Here is a 23,725-nt window from a genome sequence, read left to right as displayed (position 1 = left end):
CGCACCGACCCGCTAGTTACCGACACGGCCTGTTTGATCTTGCTCATCCATCCATCCCTCAGGGATCCCCGGGCTCCCTCACATCAGACTCCTCTACCTCTGGTAGAGATACCCGGTAGCTGCGACCTGGTCCCGGAGTGCTCCAAGTCCATCCCCACCATCAGGGGCCCTGGTGAACAAGTGCTCCGGTACTTAGACTCCGCACTCTGGGGAGGCTCTATCAGGGGACTGATAGAGGTGCTGTCAGGTGGTCCATTACACCAGGTCTGTCCAGGATGACAAAGAGCGAGGGCCTCTGGCACCACGGGATTCCGGCGAGGCGGCTGTTGGGCCCAGTCCTAGGAGCCTGGTGAGTGTATGTCTCTCTTGTTTTCCTTGTCAGTGCATTCTGTTTTGGGGAAATTGGTAGGTCAGGCATCTTCCCTATGGGCAGTGGAAGCCGTTTCCACTGCAGTCAGGTCGGATACAGGGTTACAGGACCTGTTAACTAGGTTATGGGACTTGGTTTGCTGATTTGAGTAAGGTGTGGGAGTAGGGATGTCGCCGGCGTCTGCTTGAGTGCCTCCGCAGAGCGGGGAAGGGCGTACAGCGGAACTCCCTCTGTCCTCGGGAGGTCAGGGGTGCAGTCTGCTATTTTGGCTGCGGGTGCCCCCTGGAGAAATTTAACCTGGACAGACTGAAGCTGGACAAGGGCAAGACGGAGGATGAGGAAAAATGCAGCTATTGGCTTATTCCGCACACTTTTTCCAACTGGCTTCAGGTCTTCGCCATTATGATGAGTGACATTGGAGAAAAGAATCTGGAACATTGTTCCATGCTGTTCTGACATCTGGACACCATCAGTAAGGCTCACAGAATGTGGGGTGGGGTTGGGTGGCCTGGCCCTGCTATGATGATAAGTTTAGGCAATGGAAAGCCATAAGACCATCTGTGCGTTGGAACAAAAAGGACATAAGTCTCTGGATGAAACTTATGATGTCAGCACGAGCTCCTACTCAGTTTTTTCGGGGGGGGGGGGGGTGTACCTCTGCCTCATGACAACTGACCGCCAAGAGACAGGGCTACTGTTGCCAGTTTAATGAGGGAGCCTGTAAGTTCAGGTGGGCTTGTCACTTTAAGCATGAGTTCTCCGGCTGTGGTGGATCCCATGTTTTGTGCAGGTAAAGTAAGCAAAGTAAGGGCCGTACCAGAGAGTCTATGGGTTAGAGGGATGACTCCAGTGAGAGTGGGAAGGATGCTTCCTTTCCTAAATAGGTATCCGGACCGGGTAGCGGTGTTGTTATTGGAGGCGGGGTTTTCACGTGGCAAATCCAGCTCCGCCAGTTGCAATCGTTGTTAGGTAAATTGAATTTTACTTGCCGCATTATGCCTATGGGCAGAGTGTTTTGACGATGGCTGGGGTTAAATCGCCCACTCAAATTGTGTGGTTGACAGAGGAACACCGGAATGATTTGCTGGTGTGGCACAGTTTCCTAAAGTCGTTCAATAGATACACTTTATGGATGTCCAGGCTCATTAGCAATTTCGACTTTTGAGCTGTTAACGGATGCTGCGGGTTTCACAGGATACTGGGCCTTTTTCAGAGGTCATTGGAGCGCGGCGCCTTGCCCTTTGGAGTGGAGGGAGACGGAGTTCCTCAAGAATTTTGTTTATGAGGAAGTGAAATGAGGAATTTACACACCATAACGCTTTCAAGGGGGTCATTGGATTTTGGGCTCTTGTATGTGGCTAGGCTGCCAAAAAGTCTCACACATCCCCATATTCAGGAGAAGTAGCAGAATATATTTACGGTGTAATTCCAAGTATACAGTGAAGGAAATAAGTATTTGATCCCCTGCTGATTTTGAATGTTTGCCCACTCACAAAGAAATGACCAGTCTAAAAATCGAATGGTAGGTGTATTGTAACACTGAGAGACAGAATAGCAACTTAAAATTCAAAAGAAATGCATGTCTAACAAATTATGCACTGATTTGCATGTTCATGAGGGAAATAAGTATTTGATCCCTTTCACAAAACATGACTTAGTACTTGGTGGCGAATCCCTTGTTGGCAATCACAGAGGTCAGACATTTCCTGTAGTTGGTCACCAGGTTTGCACACATCTCAGGAGGGATTTTGGCTCACTCCTCTTGGCAGATCCTCTCCAAGTAATTAAGGTTTGGTGGCTGATGTTTGGCAACTTGAGCTTTCAGTTCCCTCCACAGATTTTCAATTGGATTAAGGTCTGGAGACTGGCTAGGCCACTCCAGGACCTTAATGTGCTTCCTATTGAGCCCCTCCTTTGTTGCCTTGGCCGTGTGTTTTGGGTCATTGTCATGCTGAAACTCCCATCCACGACCCATTTTCAATGCCCTGGCTGAGGGAAGAAGGTTCTCACCCAAGATTTGACGGTACATTGCCCTGTCCATCGTCCCTTTGATGCGGTGCAGTTGTTCTGTTCCCTTAGCAGAAAAACACCCTCAAAGCAGAATGTTTCCACCACCATGTTTCACAGTTGGGATGGTGTTCTTAGGTCATAGGCATCATTCCTCCTCCTCCAAACTTGATGAGTTGAGTTGATGCCAAAGAGCTCGATTTTGGTCTCATCCAACTAAAAAAACTTTCAACCAGTCCTCTGCATCATTCAGATGTTCATTGGCAAACTTTAGACGGGCCTGGACATGTGCTTTCTTGAGCAGAGGGACCTTGCGGGCACTGCAGGATTTCAATCCTTCTTGGTGTAGTGTGTTACCAATTGTTTTCTTGGTGACTGTGGTCCCAGCTGCCTGGAGATCATTGACAAGATCCTTACATTTAGTTCTGGGATGATTCCTCACTGTTCTCATGATCATTGACACTCTACGAGGTGAGATCTTGCATGGTGCACCGGACCTAGGGAGACTGACAGTTGTTTTGTGTTTCTTCCATCTGCGAATGATTGCACCAACTGATGTTATCTTCTCACCAAGCTGATTGGCGATAGTTTGGTAGCCCAGTCCAGCCTTGTTTAGGTCTACAATCTTGTCCCTGACATCCTTGAACATCTATTTGGTCTTTGCCATGGTGGAGAGTTTGTAATCTGATTGTTTGATTGCTCCTGTGGACAGGTGTCTTTTATACAGGTAACAAAATGAGATTAGCAACACTCCCTTTAAGGGACTGCTTCTAATCTCAGCTTGTTACCTGTATGAAAGACACCTGGTAGCCAGAAATCCTGCTAAATGATAGGGGATCAAATACTTATTTCCCTCATGAACATGCAATTCAGTGCATAATTTGTTAGACATGCATTTTGAATTTTTTGTTGCTATTCTGTCTCTTTTTGTCTGCTATTCTGTTACAATACTTCTACCATTTCATTTTTAAACTGATCATTTCTTTGGGCAAACATTCAAAATCGGCAGGGGATCAAATACGTATTTCCTTTACTGTACCTATGGCATGTGTGAGCAATATACCATTTAAATTACAACTTTGTGTAAAACAAAATAAAAATATTTTTTGTCATTTTCCAAAAATAATAAATCTTCCATGGACTCAGCATACCTCTCAGCAGATATCTTAGGGTGTCTACTTTCTGAAAAGGGGTAATTTGGGGGGGTTTGTACTGCCCTGGCATTTTAGCACCTCAAGAAATGTGATAGGCAGTCAGAAAGTAAAAGCTGTGTAAATTCCAGTATCTATACCATAGTTTGTAGACACTATAACTTTCACACAAGCCAATTAATATACACTTTTTTGGATTTTTTTTTACCAGACATGTAGAAAAATAAATTTTTGTCTAAATTTATGACTAACTTTGAGTTTATTGGATATTTTGTATAACAGAAATGAGAAAATAACAGGGTTTTTTTCAAACTTTTCAGTGTTTTTTTGTTTATAACACATAACATTAAAAAACCCAGAGGTGATCAAATACTACCAAAAGAAATCTGTATTTGTGGGGAAAAAAATTATGTAAATTTCATTTATGTACAGCATTGCATGGCTGCGCAATTGTCAGTTAAACTAGTGCAGTGCCGTATAGCAAACAATGGCGTAAATTCCAGTACCTATACCATAGTTTGTAGACGTTATAACTTTCACAGAAATCCAATTAATATACACTTATTGGGATTATTTTTACAAAAGACATGTAGCAGAATACATTTTGGGTTGAGTTTACTATATATTTTTTTATAACTGAAAGTAAAAAATATCTTTTTTTTTCAACATTTTTGGTCTTTTTTTGTTTATTAAGCAAAAAATAAAAAACCCAGTGGTGATCAAATACCATCAAAAGAAAGCTCTAATTGTGTGTAAAAAGGACATAAATTTTGTTTGGGTACAGCACTGCATGACCGCTCAATTATTATGTGAAATAGCAAAGCTCCAAATAGCAGAAAATAGCCTGTCAGGAAGGGGGGTAAATCTTCCAGAGCTCAAGTGGTTAATTTCGTTTTTAGCCTAAAGCTGGAAAAAAACAGCATCCTGAACATTATAAGTATAAAACACTGCACATTCCCTTTAAACAAAGACCCTTTTTTATTCCTCAAATCACGTAGGAGATTCTCCCAAAGAATGTACCGTGCTTCAAATAAATTTGGCTCTAAGAAATCCCCTGACAAAGGAAGTGAAGGCAGATTGTCATCACTGGTGGCAGGTATCGATGGCTGTGTCCATCCTGTTGTGAAAGCATTATTCTCTTTATCACTGGGAAGGTCACTTCGTATTAATCTGTCAGAATTCGGCACCTGGCCATATGGAGTCTCTGCAAGACTGTCTGCTACTTCTGCAACTGTATTATATGCACGTGCACCTCAGACAGGATCAGTCAGAAAACTGTTATCTCCTGGGGTCTCCCAGGGTAAATAAGCTTCATACCTGTCTTTTTACCACACTGACAGACACACTTATTTCTGTCTGATATCCTGGCAGGTTGAGAACTATCTTTGTGTCTGAATTCAGGACCAGCACATTTACAGCCATCTGGTACATTACACTGAGAAAGCTTCTTTCTTCACCTGAGACAACAACAGCAAGAACATATTCCCATTCCAACTGATTTCTCGAGTCTTCCCCCCCCCCCTTTTTTTTTCTTTTAACATTTGAGGTTTATTTTTGTTGTTTTAAGATTTTTGTTTGTCTGTGCATTGACCTATATTTATGCATATATAGTTACATAGTTAGTCTGGCTGAAAAAAGACAAAAGTCCATCCAGTTCAACCATTTAAAAAAAAAAAAAAAGTTATAATCTTATACCCACAGTTGATCCAGAGGAAGGCAAAAAAACTCAGCAAAGCAGAATCCAATTCCCTGGATCAACTTTACCTATAAATGTTATATTCTGTGTATCTAAAAAACAATCCAGACCTTTTTTAAAGCAATGCACTGAGCTGGCCAGAACCAACTCCTGAGGGAGTCGATTCCACATTTTCACAGTTCTCACTGTGAATAAACCTTTCCATGTTTGGAGATTTATTTATTTATTAAATTTAAATTTATTTTCCTCCAGACCTAAAGATTGCCCCCTTGTCCTCTGTGATGACCTCAGGGTGAACAGCTCTACACCGAGTTCACTATATGAACCGCTGATGTATTTATACATGTTGATCATATCCCCCTTTAATCTCCTCTTCTCAAGAGAATAAATTCAGTTCCTTTAATCTTTCCTCATAGCTGATCTCCTCCATGCCTCTTATCAGTTTGGTTGCCCTTCTCTGCACTTTCTCCAGTTCCCCAATGTTCTTTTTGTGAATTGGTGCCCAAAACTGAACTGCATATTCCAGATGAGATCTCACTAATAATTTGTACAGGGGTAAAATGATATCTCTCTCTCTGGAGTCTATACCTCTTTTAATACAAGAGAGGATTTTGCTTGCTTTAGAAACCGCACCTTGGCATTGCATGCTATTATTAAGCGTGTGATCTACCAGAACCCCCAGATCCTCCTCCACATTGATTCCCTCAGTTGCACTCCCCCTAGTATGTATGATGCATGTATGATGCATGCATATTCTTAGCACCCAAGTGGATAACCTTACATTTATCAACATTAAACCTCATTTGCCACATAGTTGCCCAATTAAACAGTGCATTGAGGTCGGCTTGTAACTGGAAGACATCCTGTAAGGACGTTATTCCACTGCACAGCTTGGTGTCATCTGAAAAGACTGAAATGGTATTTTTAATCCCAGACCCTATATAGTTTATAAATATATTAAAAAGTAAGGGTCCCAACACTGAACCTTGGGGTACACCACTGACAACCCTAGACCATTCAGAGTATGAATCATTAACCACTACTCTTTGAATATGATCTTTTAGCCAGTTGTCTATCTCCATTTACATACAGATTTTTCCAAGCCCGTAGACTTTACCTTACACATTAGCCGTGTATGGGGAATGCTTTTGCAAAATCCTAGTATGCCACGTCCACAACCACCCCTCTGTCCAAGGTTTCGCTCACCTCCTCATAAAAAGAAATCAGATTTGTTTGACAACTTCTGTCTTTTATGTATCCATGCTGTCTGTTGCTTAAAATATTTTTTTCCAGCAAGAACTCATCTATGTGGTCTTTTAATAAACTCTCCAGTCTCTTCCCAACTAAAGAAGTTAAACTAACAGATCTATAATTACTTGGTAAAGATTTTGTCCCCTTTTTAAATATTGGCACCATATTGGCCTTACGCCAATCCAGTGGTACTATGCCAGTCATTAAAGAGTCCCTAAAAATTAGAAATGTTTATTTTAAATTGACACATTTTTTCTGTCTGTCCATGGGAGTATACTTCAAATTGTCCAAGTGTTTTAAGATGGTCCTGCTTATGCAATCTAGAAACCTAATGCCTAAAGGAACCTGGTCAGAAGGTGGAAAATGTTCCAGTATTAATACGCTGTAAAAAAAAGAAGGTATTTAAATTCCTTTCTAATGAGTGGTATGTTGAAACTTGACTCTTTGGAAGTTCAGACTGGACATTTGTTTGTTGGGTAGGGAGTTGGGAAGTGGTGGTACCCGATTTAGGAAGGGCTGGAAATTGCTGTAAGGTCTTAGGGCTGTAGTGCTCCAATGAGGATAAGATAGAGAAGGACAACCGCAAAACCCTAATCCCTTTGTTTCTCACAAGGTTTTAGAAGAATTCCCTAATGCAGCAAGTGGTAGTACTACAACCACCAGGGGACCAGCTTACAAGCTACAGTCCGACACTTCCAGCCTGTCCCCCACTGACCATTGTGGTACTCTCCGCATAGTAGAAACGTAGGGGTTGGCAGGAGGAACCATGCTGTCTTTCAAGGATGATGCTATTCCACACACTTTGTACTGCCATATGGCATGGGCACCTGGAGCTCTTCAAAAGAGACGAAATTCAACATATCACCCACTAAACAGGTAACTAAAATCCTTTTTAGTTACTTTTATTGTTGTTAGAACATTTTCTACAGGGTGGCTTTAAAGTAAACCTGTCAGAAACCTAGGCAGTGCAGAATAAGAATTGGCTAAAAAGAGTATAAGTCAAGGTTACTTTCAGTGAAAACAGTAATTCAAAGTGATCAGAGGATGCATACCTTCCAACTTTCTGAGATGAGACATATAGATGCCTTTCAGCACAAAGTTGTAGTCAGAGGACACCTGCTCAGCTATATGGACCATGACAAATCCAAAAGCAACTGGTTAAACTTCTCACACATTATATTTTCAGCTGGGCAATACCAATTGCTGGAGCACTACATTTCTGAAGATTGGATCCCACCACATCTAATGGGGTCCAGCTCCGAATTCCCACTGCTATCCTCACAACTTCCTGCCCAAACTACTCCTTCCCTTTAATGAACTCAGTTTATCCATGGGGAGCCTCCAATTGATCAAAAGGGTACCAGCATCCCCTTACACCCCACCCCCCCACCACCACCACTACTAGAACCTGACAATGGCCAACATAAACACATAGTGCAAACACACTTTATTCAATAAAGAAAAGTTACAGGCACAAGGAAGAATTCTCAATGGTGAATACCATGGTGCAATGTACTGTACTTAACAAAGCATGTTACAATCCATAAAACCACCATACCTTTGACATAGCTGACCACCCTGTCCTCCTAAAAAGAACTCCACTCCCTTGGTCTATGCGACTGTACTCTACATTCATTGACATCTTATGTGTCTCACCACACCTTCAGTGTCACTTATAACCTTACCTCTTCTTCTCCTCCTCCTTTTCCTCACGGGTTTCCCCAAGGCTCTACCCTTGGACCCCTATTTTTCTTGATCAACATCTTTTTCCATGGCTTCCTATATCTTTTCTATGCCAACAACACCCAAATCTATCTTTATACTCCTCAGCTCAGCCCATCAGTCTCCTCACAGTTCTATAGTTACATAGTTGGTAAGATTGAATAATGACAGCAGTCCATCCAGTTCAACCCATGTGGATGTATGTGTTCATGTCAAAAATTATTTCCTATACACCTGTTCAAAAAGATGCCTATCCAAGAATATTTTGAAGCTGTCAATACTTCCCGCTGACACCACCGATTGTGGAAGTGAGTTCCACATCCTTACAACTCTGACACGCATCATTAATTTTCTAAGAGACCTATCAGTATGGATGTCACACCACTTCCTCAAACTCACTGTATTCAAAACTGAGCTCATAATATTTCCTACTCCATGTACCCCTTCCCTTGACTTCTCTGTCGAGATTGAAGGTACAAATATTATCATCGCTACATGCCAAGGTGCTCAGTGTAATCCTGGACTATGAACTCTCCCTTTAGCCCCACATCCAATTACTGTCGAAATATTGCCACCTCAACATCTCCATAATGCACCCCTTCTTAACCAATGACACCACAAAGCTTCTAATTCACTCCCTGATTATCTCTCAACTACTGCTACTCGCTCCTCATTGACTTATGTTTACATAGGCTAATCCCCCCTTCAGTCTATCACGAATGCTGCTTCCAGACTCATCCACCTTACCAATCGCTCAGTGTGTCCTACCCCTCTCTCCTGATCCCTCCACTAACTTCCACTCACCAAATGAATAACATTCAAAGTACTAATAACAACTTAAGAAGCCATCCACAAGTCTGCCCCCAGCTACATCACTAGCCTAGTCTCAAAATATCAACATAACCGTTCTCTTCATTCTTCTTAACACCTCCTGCTCTTTATCTCCCTCATCATCTCCTCCCATTCTCCTCCTCAGAAATTCTCCAGAACCTCTCCCATCCTCTGAAACTCAATGCAGTCCAGCTATCTCCTACTCTAACCACCTTTAAGTGTTCCCTGAAAATCTTTCTCATTAGAAAAGTCTATCCCGCCTCCACGTAACAAATACATGTTTTATTTTTTCCATCAGCTCATCCCCCACAGTTATTACCTATTGTATCAATTGACCCTCCCTTTTAGATTGTAAGCTCTAAAGAGCAGGACCTTCTGATTCCTCTTGTATTGAATTGTATTGTAACTTAATTTGTAAAGCGCTGCAAAACTGTTGGCATGCTATAAATGCTGTATTATAATAATAATAAAAAAACATAAGTAATAAAATTACATTATAGATTGGTAATTATAGTACAAAAACTGTACATTGTCTTATCAGAGAATACAACTTACACAACAAATAACAGTTAAATGTTAAATCAAAGAGCCAGAAATGTGGAACCATTTACCACCACATATGCACCATATATTCAGCCTCAGGTTGCACTAGCAAAACTTTTTTTTGTAAATGTGCCATCCATAACTATATTCCTGCAGGCAAGGTTTGAACTCAGTGGTGACACATTCTTTAGTAATATCCCGTAGCAGCCTAGGGATTCCCAGATGATTCCACACTCCAGAGCTCTCATATAGCCACTGATGTTTCTCGACAATCAAGTAAAAAATGTCCTCAGGCACGTAAGGAAACTCTGACCCAAAGTCTAATTGTACTCAGTGTGCCACATACTCTTGTAGAGGGGATAAACAAGTTAGCCATTAATTGTATCCTTTCCTTGACAGGAGGTACTAATTTGGGGCACAGCATACACCCACCAGTCTTAACCCCAACTCATCCACTGAAGAAAGTGGGAAAACAGCAGGCAAAGCCCAGCAATCTTGGGTCATACACTTGGTAGAAACTGCCAGTACCGGACCTGTGGAAGAACGAGACATATGCAGTTCCCACTTCCACAGTTGGTGCACCAACTGCAGGCAAAGACTCTGGCTGTAAAGCTGGCAAGCCCTCAGCTGCTTCCTCCCCCTCGTTAGTTATAGTTACAGGTAAGTCCTTCTCCTTCAACCCAACAGGTGACCTCTTCAAACAGGCTTTCACAGCCTGATTTGCAGGTGATTTCTCAGACACAGGCACAACAGGCTCCTGGGGCTCAGCAGCAGGCACATTCCAGGAGAATCCCAGTTTTCTCTGTGGGGCAACATCTCAAAGCATCCAGTAACAGCATCCAATGCCTCCAGCTGAACAGGACCCTTGCCAGACAAAGAGGATACAAGACCCCAGTCTCATAAACGGATAGTATCCAAGTAATGCATCATGCTTGAGGGAAAAGGCTGTGAATTTGAATGTTCTTGCCAGCCCGGAGAATCCAGACCCTCAGGGGAAACATTTTGCTCCACTTCACATGTAGGTGGTAAACTACCTAGGTCCTGTGTCCTGCTCCGACCCCATTTGACATAAGAAGCACTGGCAGCAACGACAATGCGCCCATGACATATCTCCTGCACTCCAGACAAATTGGCAGCAACAATCAGATATTTCCTAGCACCAGAGAGGGTTAAACAGTACACAGTCTCTAAGATCTTTAAGGGATGTCTGTACTCACCAGGTCCAAGAGCAGCTGTATGTCTTCCTCTGTGATACCAGACCAGATCTTAAGTAGACAACCCCTCAGTCAGCATCGCAGAACCCTTGTCTTAGCAATCAGACCATCCAACTCAGGCTGCAAGGCAGTAGCTGCATGAAAGGACAATGTGCCCTCTCCCGGGCTGGATGTCAGGGCCTGGACTTGAACCTGGGACCGCTACTGTGTCTGGCAGTAACTATTCTCACTAAGCTACATGGGATGCTGAACAACACTCTGCCTGATCTATTGACCAATCCTGCCTTGTGCCTTGTTTTCTGCTGAACCTTGAACTCCTTGCTCCTCCCATGAATTTCCTGATTTAAGCCATGTCTCTGCACTTCCTGTTTGCCAGATTATTGTGCCTTCTCCAGTCAGTATCTCGCTTTTGTCTCTCCTGCTGCCACCCATACCTTCGCTACCGACCTTTGGCTTGTTTCTTGACTTCAATTCTGCCTCATCCCAACTTGTTACCGACCCTTGGCTTGTTTACTGACTACGCTTCTGCTAGATCCCTACCTGCCATATCAGTTACTGGATCCTGGCTTGCTCACTTCCTGGTGGGGCGATCCTGAGAACTGCTACCTGGTACTAACACGCAACAAAATCCATCTCCACTATCAGGAGCTCTGGTGAATACCGGTTAGTGCTTAGACCCCGCACCTCAGGTGAGCCTGCGTCATCTCCCAGGGTGACCTGCTTGTTTATCTATCCTGTTGGTTGGTCTGCTGCTATAGCTACTGGTCTCTAACCTGACCTCTGACCGTGACACTGGAACAATCCTAGACATAAAAGACCCAGAGCTCCGTGTGCTCACTAAATATATACAGTTGCCCAGCATGCCATCAGAGCCATTCTCTCTGGGATAGGCTGAGGCTGTATCACTATGCATGCTGCCATCTGCATAACTCCCCACCTATCAACCAGAAAATTCTAAAGTTTTCTAGATACAGAGGAAGCCTGGACAATCAGGCAGCAGCTGAGCACAGTGAACATACCTAACTAAATAATATAAACAATAAAAATATGAGCGCTGGGTGACAACAAGAAAAAACACAGACAGGAGCAGCCAGCATAGAAGTGGAAACAACCTCAGATCCTCCAAGAAATGCCAAACATAAAAGTACAAATGCGGCGCTATATAGTATTTACAGTATACAGGTGGTATCTCACAGTATTAAAACTTATTTGATATAGTTCATGCGGATTAATGTGACTGTGGTGACCCAGTGAGCAATGATTAACTTTCGTGACTGCTGTAACTGTGGCAATATATAGTACTAACAGTATGCAAATGTTATCTCACAGTAACAAAAACTTATTGGATATGGTTCATGCGGAGTGATGTGACTGTGGAGACACAGTGAGCAATGATTAACATTCATGAGTGCTGTGGCTGGAAACGATGAGCATACTATGCACCGACCAAAGGGAGCTTTGAAAATGTGTTATTACACGAAACACGTTAGGGAGATACCCTTTCTCATGGAATACTAACCACATGACCTACAAAAGATGTAAGTGCTGGTTCTTCTCTTTTATCTGTACTTTGATGTTACTCTTTTGTGATCATTAAACATACTACACTATTGGAGTTCTTTTCTCTCTGGGCTCATTTTTTGGCACTGAGAGTCCTTATCCTGAAGGATCCTTTCCTGGTTCCCATCTGAATGCATGATCCCCCTGATGGCTGGAAACTACTGCTGGACACAGTTAACCTGAGATGTGGAAACCTGCTCTGGATAGATGACAGCTGGTGAAGCACCCCCACCTGATGATCACATCCGTATGCTGAGTTCCCACCCCCAGAGTACCAAGGAGTAGGTCTTATATACTCCAACGCACATTTATCTGTGCTATCTGGTTAGTGCATAGTATGCTCATTGTTTCCAGCCACAGCAGTCACGAAAGTTATCTGCTGTTCATTGTGTCACCACAGTCACATTACTTCGCATGAACTATATCCTACAAGTTTACGTTACTGTGTGATACTATCTGGTCGGTGCATAGTATGCTCATCGTTTCCAGCCACAGCAGTCACGAATGTTAATCATTGCTCACTGTGTCTCCACAGTCACATCACTCCGCATGAACTATATCCAATAAGTTTTTGTTACTGTGAGATACCATTTGCATACTGTTAATACTATATAGTGCCACAGTCACAGCAGTCACGAAAGTTAATCATTGCTCACTGGGTCACCACAGTCACATTAATTCGCATGAACTATATCAAATAAGTTTTAATACTGTGAGATACCACCTGTATACTGTAAATACTATATAGCGCCGCATTTGTACTTTTATTTTTGGCATACCTAACTAAATAATCACAGCTCGCTCAGTACAGTGAGCTAATTATGCTTTTTACTAACAAATATTTACAGGTACTCTGGCTACAGAGTGACAACTAAATTTACCTTTCAAATACATAACTAATTCTATCTATCTATCTATCCCTAGTACCTACCTAGGAGGGTGTTACAAATTTATAGGGCAAAAGATTCATGGAGTTCTCTGCCTTTCCTATGAATGTCAAGTTTTGCTCCACCCTATCCCGCAAGTTCTCTCTTTGTCCACTAATGTGATAGGTTGCCCCATTGACTGGTAAGTTGCAGTGGGGATGAGCGAGTTTACATTTTACAGGAAAAGGGAAGATCTGCCTATGACTTCAGTTGCCTATATCTCTGGAACTCCTGATCATTTCAATAAATTATTTTTTTTTTTTATAATTTAACTTCTATGGGGGTAATTCAATGTAGCACTACCCCCTTAGGAGTCGTTGAGTTTTGGGTCCCCATGCTCTGCACAGCCAGGCAACAGGCATTTTCTTCCACACTTTGCACTCAGAGTCAGTAAACAGTCATTGAGTTTGGTTTTGTGATTTTATTGGGGTTGAGGGGTGTAAGAGATGCACAAGGAAACTGCAAACTTGAGGACAAACTCCTGAGCAACTATGTATAGGTGAAGACAAATTTTCTCTCCTTTAAGAGCATTCCAGATCTCTAGTGTACCTCCTCAACCCCAGATGAATCCTCCTCTTCCCCCTGCTGCCTGAGGGTATTCCCTGGGCAAGGGTGCCCAGAAGCTACCAATCAAATGCAGCAGTCCTGGATAAGAAGCTAGTTGGGTTTTCCACCTGAATGCCCTCTCCCCTTATGTGGCCCAGGGGGTGTAAGAGTACTCACACTGTCCTTCCTGATAGCCTAATGGGTTTGTGGCTGCCTTCAGGCCTTTTGCTGGGCTGGCTCCTTCCTTGGGCCCCCTCCCTTGGAGACAGTGGTACAGTGGAGATCCTCTTTTCCAGCACCTGCCTGTAGGTAGGCCCCTTCCTTAGACCCCCTCCCAGGCTCCACACTCCAGCCTCTCACTCAATTTTCCCCTGACACTGCCCTGCCACTCCCAGGCTCTGCGATTTTTAAGGGTTGCTTTGGCTACCATGACCAGCCTCCTGGGGATTGGCAATGGTCCCTCAAGTTTGCAAATCTGAGTTTCCTCCCCTCCTGCATCCCTCCTCCAGAAAGCTCTCAGGTTTCTAGAGAGGCAGGAGGGCTCCAGAAGCTCTGACCTTAGAACCTCCCTAGCCTGTCTTGAGGTGAACTCCTGTCTCACTCGCAGGCTGACTCATCCCAGGCTTCTACTCAGCCTCTACTTAGAAAAATAAAACAATAAACCACTATGCAAGCGGGTGTTACATCAATAAGCTACTGTGCCACTTTTCTGGTATTAATCTCTCTTACTAATGTATTACACCAAATTCATGAAGCATTTGCAACACTTTTGGTTTTGACAGAGACTTGTACACCAAATTAAGATAGTTCCAAAATGCACCACTTTTACATTCTGTTCCATTGAATGCGCCAAATGTAAAAGTGGAGCTAATTAAGACCAACTCTCTTTTGGCGTACAGAGAAAAACTGTCTCAGACAAATTTTGTAAAAGTGTCTCACATACATTCTAAAAGTGGTGCAGCATGAGCCAAATTCAAGTACAAGTTCAAGACAGGTACATGAATTTTGCTCACTCTGAACCACCTGTGGAATGCATGTGAGACACTTTCGCTAAATCTGCCTGTGCCAGGCTTTATGAATTCCAGGGTATGTGTTTTTGCTTTCTGGATTGCTTGAGCTGAATTGTCCGGGATTGTGATGGCTCATAATTTCTAATCATGTAAATTAATTTATTTCTATGTTTATTTCAGGGCCAATTCACACCACATGCAGTCCAGTGCATTTTTTTCTGCATTAAAACTGCATTAATAGTAGGTTACATGGTTTCCAATTGCATAGTTCACACCAGTGCTGTCAGTTTGTTAGATTATCATTCTAAATTCATCGTTTGGCACTTATAGGACTTATATTTATGGATAGTTTGCAAAATATGTTTTTTTATGACTAATCATAATTAATATTAAAATGTATGGCTGGCCTTGAGCAAATGATAGTGTTGAAATCTTCAGTTATAGCTGAGCCAGAAAAATGTCAGAGTATTTCTGGTGTTAAGTTAACTAGCTGGAAGTGGAGTGTAACAAAAGAGAGAGAAAATATATACATACTGTTAGTTAGAAATTAGTATGAAATAGTATATTCTAGTAGGATCTGTGTGTTTAATTTATGTTTTATAAATTGGTAATATGTGTTTCATAAAGCAGATTTTTGGTTATACAACGTTATTGAGATATTATGTTGCAAAAAGATTCTTAGTTAGTGTTACATGTGGGCTTGTCAATCAAAAGACCATATATGTAGTATCCTCCCCCTTCAATGAAATCGCAAAACTAAGCAGAATTGTTTGCCATACAAGGTTCTGAGTTATGAGAATTATGCCGTCTACATGTAACATAAAAGATATCATAAGAGATGGAAAGGGTCCATTCATACACATACACGGACACTCACACAGAAACTCACAAGGAAGGCATGAAGACACATTTGTTCAGTTATTCACATACTCACAAGCACAAACTGGTGCATTCTCCTTTAGCCTACAAGATGTAATTTCCTTTACATTTAGGAGGCTCAGACACATTGCTTAGAGCAGAAGCACATGGAGAGGCACACATGCTTCCATAAGTTTGTTACATTTTTATAACTTCTGTGTTTATTTATCATATTTCTGTTTTACCTACACCGAACTGTTAGTTATGATACTTTTACATTGTATTTTTAAGCCATTGTGTGATGCAATAAAAGTACATTTTATTTTTATTTTGCCAGCTAGAAATTATATAGTTACATAGTTAGTCTGGCTGAAAAAAAACAAAAGTCCATCCAGTTCAACCATTCAAAAAAAAAAAGTTATAATCCTATACCCACAGTTGATCCAGAGGAAGGCAAAAAAAACCCCAGCAAAGTATGATCCAAATTGCCTTGCAGGGAAAAAATTCCTTCCTGATCCCCCGAGAGGCACTCAGAAATTTCCTGGATCAACTTTACCTAAAATGTTAGCATCCAGTTATACTCTGTGTATCTAAGAAATAATCCAAGCCTTTTTTAAAGCAATCCAGTAAGCTGATCAGAACCAACTCTTGAGGGAGTCTATTCCCCATTTTCACAGTTCTCACAGTGAAGAAACCTTTCTGTGTTTGGAGATTACATTTCTTTTCCTCCAGACATAAAGAATGCCCCCTTGTCCTCTGTGATGACCTCAGGGTGAATAACTTTACACCGAGTTCACTATATGAACCATTGATGTATTTATACATGTTGATTATATACCCCCTTAATCTCCTCTTCTCCTTCTTCTCCTAAATTCAGTTCCTCTAATCTTTCCTCATAGCTGAGCTCCTCCATGCCTCTTATCAGTTTGGTTGCCCTTCTCTGTACTTTCTTCAGTTCCCCAATGTTTTTTTTGTAAATTGGTACCCAAAACTGAACTGCATATTCCAGATGAAGTCTTACTAATGATTTGTACAGGGGTAAAATATGTGTTGCAGAATATTCTATGTTTTATGGCGAACCACCGTCACAGTAATTTTTCCATTTTTATGGAACTCCCGATCCTTGATCATAGCTAGAGATGAGCGAAGTATTCAAAAATTCGATTCGGCTGATTCGGCGAATTCGAGGAATAAATTTGATTCGATGCGAATATATTCGCTACGAATTTAACTTATAAAAGGGTGTTTCTAGGCTTCAGAGAGCCTTCATATTAGTGCAGAACACTGTACCTTTAATTTAAATGCCCTTGGAGTCTGCTGGGGAAGAGAAATAATACTGTCAGTCAGTATGACATGCAGATGAGTGCCGTTGATCTTAGAATCACCGCACACCTCACTCATTTGGGCAGTCACGGGGCCAAAACCAGAGTGTGGAGCCACAGTGTGGCGGTGGAGGCAGCAGCAATGGGAGGCCATACAGCACCCTATGACAAAAATGGAACCCACCAGCAGTGTGAGGAGACCTGAAAGTGGCACATGGCAGAGTGTGGCGATGGAGACAGCAGCAATGGGAGGCCGTACAGGGACCCATGACACACTCTGGACCTGGCAGCAGCATTAGGAGGCGGTACAGGGGCCCATGGCAGATTACGGGCCTGGCAGCAGCAATGGGAGGCCCGTAATCTGCCAGCACCCTATGACAAAATGGAACACACCAGCAGTGTGAGGAGACCTGAAAGTGGCACATGGCAGAGTGTGGCGATGGAGACAGCAGCAATGGGAGGCCGTACAGGGACCCATGAGAGACTCTGGACCTGGCAGCAGCATGAGGAGGCGGTACGGGGGCCCATGGCAGATTACGGGCCTGGCAGCAGCAATGGGAGGCCCATAATCTGCCAGCACCCTATGACAAAAAATGGAACACACCAGCAGTGTGAGGAGACCTGAAAGTGGCACATGTTTGGGGCATGATTCATGGCGGATTTAGTCAGTTGTGTCAGGAACTGGTGGTTTGAAATCCAGACTAATCCACGCCTGATTCATTTTCACAAACGTGAGTCTCTCCACACTTTGGGTGGACAGTCGTGTCCTCCGCGGAGTTACAATACCTCCTGCCGCACTAAACACGCGCTCCGATGCCACGCTACTGGCCGGGCATGACAGCCTTTCAAGGGCAAATTCAGCTAGGTAGGGCCAAAGGTCAGGTTTCGTTGCCCAGTAGTCAAGGGGATTGTCTACCTCGGTTGGCAGGGTGCTGTCCAAGTAGGCCCAAGCCTGTTGTTTGAGGTCCTGCTCCAGGTCCACCTGATGCTGCTGCGGCTGGTTAGTAGTTTCCTCACTGCGCTGGTGAAGAAAGCTACTCATCATCGACTGCAGACTGAGGCAGCCGCTGCTGGTGGAGCTGCCACTGCTCCTACCACCCCACCCCTCCCCTGCTGCCATGGCAGCGGAACGCGAGCGCACAGGGCCCACAGTGTCTGAGGATGGACGTTGGCGCAGAAAGGCAGAGACCAACTGACTACATAGGTGGTTTTTATAGTACGTTATTTTGGCCTCCCTCTCAGCAGGTGTGAAAAAGGCCACCATTTTGGAACGGTAGCGAGGGTCCAACAAGGTGGACAGCCAAAAGTCATCCCTCTGTCTGAAGGTTATTATTCGGCTGTCGCTACGCAAGCAACCGAGCATGCTATGGGCCATTTGTGCCAAGGAATGCGAGGGACTCCCTGCCTCCATCTCCACAGCATACTGCCACGGTGCGTCTGGGTCCTCTGTCTCCTCCTCCTCCTCCTCTACCAGATGCTCCTGCTCCTCCACTCCTGTCCGCTGAGTGGAAAAACCACCCATTTCACTCAATAATTCCTGAGCACCAATGTCCTCCTCTACCTCCTCCTCTTCTTCCTGTCCTGCCCCCACAGGGGTCATGTGGCGTTGAGATCTGTGCGCCACGTCTACCGCACCCTGACCAGCCATTGTTAACAGCATTTGTTCCAGAACGTGCAACAGAGGAATGACGTCGTTCATCCCATAGTCCTGCCGACTCACGAATAGCGTGGCCTCCTCAAAGGGCCTGAGCAAGCGGCAGATGTCACGCATGAGCTGCCAATGGCTGACATCTAAGTTACACAGGGGAGTACCTTTATCCGCTTGTAACATCAGGAATCTGTGATGGCCTTTCGCTGTTCGTAAAGGCGGTCTAACATATGTAGGGTTGAATTCCACCTTGTTGCAACATCACAGCATGAGGAGTCGGTACGGGGGCCCATGGCAGATTACGGGCCTGGCAGCAGCAATGGGAGGCCCGTAATCTGCCAGCACCCTATGACAAAAAATGGAACACACCAGCAGTGTGAGGAGACCTGAAAGTGGCACATGGCAGAGTGTGGCGATGGAGACAGCAGCAATGGGAGGCCGTACAGGGACCCATGAGAGACTCTGGACCTGGCAGCAGCATGAGGAGGCGGTACAGGGGCCCATGGCAGATTACGGGCCTGGCAGCAGCAATGGGAGGCCCGTAATCTGCCAGCACCCTATGACAAAATGGAACACACCAGCAGTGTGAGGAGACCTGAAAGTGGCACATGGCAGAGTGTGGCGATGGAGACAGCAGCAATGGGAGGCCGTACAGGGACCCATGAGAGACTCTGGACCTGGCAGCAGCATGAGGAGGCGGTACAGGGGCCCATGGCAGATTACGGGCCTGGCAGCAGCAATGGGAGGCCCGTAATCTGCCAGCACCCTATGACAAAATGGAACACACCAGCAGTGTGAGGAGACCTGAAAGTGGCACATGGCAGAGTGTGGCGATGGAGACAGCAGCAATGGGAGGCCGTACAGGGACCCATGAGACACTCTGGACCTGGCAGCAGCATGAAGAGGCGGTACAGGGGCCCATAGCAGATAACAGGCCTGGCAGCAGCAATGGGAGGCCCGTAATCTGCCAGCACCCTATGACAAAAAATGGAACACACCAGCAGTGTGAGGAGACCTGAAAGTGGCACATGGCAGAGTGTGGCAATGGAGACAGCAGCAATGGGAGGCCGTACAGGGACCCATGAGACACTGTGGACCTGGCAGCAGCATGAAGAGGCGGTACAGGGGCCCATGGCAGATTACGGGCCTGGCAGCAGCAATGGGAGGCCCGTAATCTGCCAGCACCCTATGACAAAAAATGGAACACACCAGCAGTGTGAGGAGACCTGAAAGTGGCACATGGCAGAGTGTGGCGATGGAGACAGCAGCAATGGGAGGCCGTACAGGGACCCATGAGAGACTCTGGACCTGGCAGCAGCATGAGGAGGCGGTACAGGGGCCCATGGCAGATTACGGGCCTGGCAGCAGCAATGGGAGGCCCGTAATCTGCCAGCACCCTATGACAAAATGGAACACACCAGCAGTGTGAGGAGACCTGAAAGTGGCACATGGCAGAGTGTGGCGATGGAGACAGCAGCAATGGGAGGCCGTACAGGGACCCATGAGAGACTCTGGACCTGGCAGCAGCATGAGGAGGCGGTACAGGGGCCCATGGCAGATTACGGGCCTGGCAGCAGCAATGGGAGGCCCGTAATCTGCCAGCACCCTATGACAAAATGGAACACACCAGCAGTGTGAGGAGACCTGAAAGTGGCACATGGCAGAGTGTGGCGATGGAGACAGCAGCAATGGGAGGCCGTACAGGGACCCATGAGACACTCTGGACCTGGCAGCAGCATGAAGAGGCGGTACAGGGGCCCATAGCAGATAACAGGCCTGGCAGCAGCAATGGGAGGCCCGTAATCTGCCAGCACCCTATGACAAAAAATGGAACACACCAGCAGTGTGAGGAGACCTGAAAGTGGCACATGGCAGAGTGTGGCGATGGAGACAGCAGCAATGGGAGGCCGTACAGGGACCCATGAGACACTGTGGACCTGGCAGCAGCATGAGGAGGCGGTACAGGGGCCCATGGCAGATTACGGGCCTGGCAGCAGCAATGGGAGGCCCGTAATCTGCCAGCACCCTATGACAAAATGGAACACACCAGCAGTGTGAGGAGACCTGAAAGTGGCACATGGCAGAGTGTGGCGATGGAGACAGCAGCAATGGGAGGCCGTACAGGGACCCATGAGAGACTCTGGACCTGGCAGCAGCATGAGGAGGCGGTACTGGGGCCCATGGCAGATTACGGGCCTGGCAGCAGCAATGGGAGGCCCGTAATCTGCCAGCACCCTATGACAAAAAATGGAACACACCAGCAGTGTGAGCAGACCTGAAAGTGGCACATGGCAGAGTGTGGCGATGGAGACAGCAGCAATGGGAGGCCGTACAGGGACCCATGAGACACTGTGGACCTGGCAGCAGCATGAAGAGGCGGTACAGGGGCCCATGGCAGATTACAGGCCTGGCAGCAGCAATGGGAGGCCCGTAATCTGCCAGCACCCTATGACAAAAAATGGAACACACCAGCAGTGTGAGGAGACCTGAAAGTGGCACATGGCAGAGTGTGGCTATGGAGACAGCAGCAATGGGAGGCCGTACAGGGACCCATGAGACACTGTGGACCTGGCAGCAGCATGAAGAGGCGGTACAGGGGCCCATGGCAGATTACAGGCCTGGCAGCAGCAATGGGAGGCCCGTAATCTGCCAGCACCCTATGACAAAAAATGGAACACACCAGCAGTGTGAGGAGACCTGAAAGTGGCACATGGCAGAGTGTGGCGATGGAGACAGCAGCAATGGGAGGCCGTACAGGGACCCATGAGACACTGTGGACCTGGCAGCAGCATGAGGAGGCGGTACAGGGGCCCATGGCAGATTACGGGCCTGGCAGCAGCAATGGGAGGCCCGTAATCTGCCAGCACCCTATGACAAAATATGGAACACACCAGCAGTGTGAGGAGACCTGAAAGTGGCACATGGCAGAGTGTGGCGATGGAGACAGCAGCAATGGGAGGCCGTACAGGGACCCATGAGACACTGTGGACCTGGCAGCAGCATGAAGAGGCGGTACAGGGGCCCATGGCAGATTACAGGCCTGGCAGCAGCAATGGGAGGCCCGTAATCTGCCAGCACCCTATGACAAAAAATGGAACACACCAGCAGTGTGAGGAGACCTGAAAGTGGCACATGGCAGAGTGTGGCGATGGAGACAGCAGCAATGGGAGGCCGTACAGGGACCCATGAGACACTGTGGACCTGGCAGCAGCATGAGGAGGCGGTACAGGGGCCCATGGCAGATTACGGGCCTGGCAGCAGCAATGGGAGGCCCGTAATCTGCCAGCACCCTATGACAAAAAATGGAACACACCAGCAGTGTGAGGAGACCTGAAAGTGGCACATGGCAGAGTGTGGCGATGGAGACAGCAGCAATGGGAGGCCGTACAGGGACCCATGAGACACTGTGGACCTGGCAGCAGCATGAGGAGGCGGTGCAGGGGCCCATGGCAGATTACGGGCCTGGCAGCAGCAATGGGAGGCCGTACAGGGACCCATGAGACACTGTGGACCTGGCAGCAGCATGAAGAGGCGGTACAGGGGCCCATGGCAGATTACAGGCCTGGCAGCAGCAATGGGAGGCCCGTAATCTGCCAGCACCCTATGACAAAAAATGGAACACACCAGCAGTGTGAGGAGACCTGAAAGTGGCACATGGCAGAGTGTGGCGATGGAGACAGCAGCAATGGGAGGCCGTACAGGGACCCATGAGACACTCTGGACCTGGCAGCAGCATGAGGAGGCGGTACTGGGGCTCATGGCAGATTACGGGCCTGGCAGCAGCAATGGGAGGCCCGTAATCTGCCAGCACCCTATGACAAAAAATGGAACACACCAGCAGTGTGAGGAGACCTGAAAGTGGCACATGTTTGGGGCATGATTCATGGCGGATTTAGTCAGTTGTGTCAGGAACTGGTGGTTTGAAATCCAGACTAATCCACGCCTGATTCATTTTCACAAACGTGAGTCTCTCCACACTTTGGGTGGACAGTCGTGTCCTCCGCGAAGTTACAATACCTCCTGCCGCACTAAACACGCGCTCCGATGCCACGCTACTGGCCGGGCATGACAGCCTTTCAAGGGCAAATTCAGCTAGTTGGGGCCAAAGGTCAAGTTTCGTTGCCCAGTAGTCAAGGGGATTGTCTACCTCGGTTGGCAGGGTGCTGTCCAAGTAGGCCCAAGCCTGTTGTTTGAGGTCCTGCTCCAGGTCCACCTGATGCTGCTGCGGCTGGTTAGTAGTTTCCTCACTGCGCTGGTGAAGAAAGCTACTCATCATCGACTGCAGACTGAGGCAGCCGCTGCTGGTGGAGCTGCCACTGCTCCTACCACCCCACCCCTCCCCTGCTGCCATGGCAGCGGAACGCGAGCGCACAGGGCCCACAGTGTCTGAGGATGGACGTTGGCGCAGAAAGGCAGAGACCAACTGACTACATAGGTGGTTTTTATAGTACGTTATTTTGGCCTCCCTCTCAGCAGGTGTGAAAAAGGCCACCATTTTGGAACGGTAGCGAGGGTCCAACAAGGTGGACAGCCAAAAGTCATCCCTCTGTCTGATGGTTATTATTCGGCTGTCGCTACGCAAGCAACCGAGCATGCTATGGGCCATTTGTGCCAAGGAATGCGAGGGACTCCCTGCCTCCATCTCCACAGCATACTGCCACGGTGCGTCTGGGTCCTCTGTCTCCTCCTCCTCTACCAGATGCTCCTGCTCCTCCACTCCTGTCCGCTGAGTGGAAAAACCACCCATTTCACTCAATAATTCCTGAGCACAAATGTCCTCCTCTACCTCCTCCTCTTCTTCCTGTCCTGCCCCCACAGGGGTCATGTGGCGTTGAGATCTGTGCGCCACGTCTACCGCACCCTGACCAGCCATTGTTAACAGCATTTGTTCCAGGACGTGCAACAGAGGAATGACGTCGTTCATCCCATAGTCCTGCCGACTCACGAATAGCGTGGCCTCCTCAAAGGGCCTGAGCAAGCGGCAGGTGTCACGCATGAGCTGCCAATGGCTGACATCAAAGTTACACAGGGGAGTACCTTTATCCGCTTGTAACATCAGGAAATCGGTGA

The sequence above is a fragment of the Staurois parvus genome, unplaced genomic scaffold (assembly GCF_062004578.1).
Source record: "Staurois parvus isolate SC_StPar_1 unplaced genomic scaffold, SC_StPar_1.0 ptg000813l, whole genome shotgun sequence".
In the NCBI taxonomy this organism is placed as follows: domain Eukaryota; kingdom Metazoa; phylum Chordata; class Amphibia; order Anura; family Ranidae; genus Staurois; species Staurois parvus.
This window is presented reverse-complemented; position numbering follows the sequence as displayed.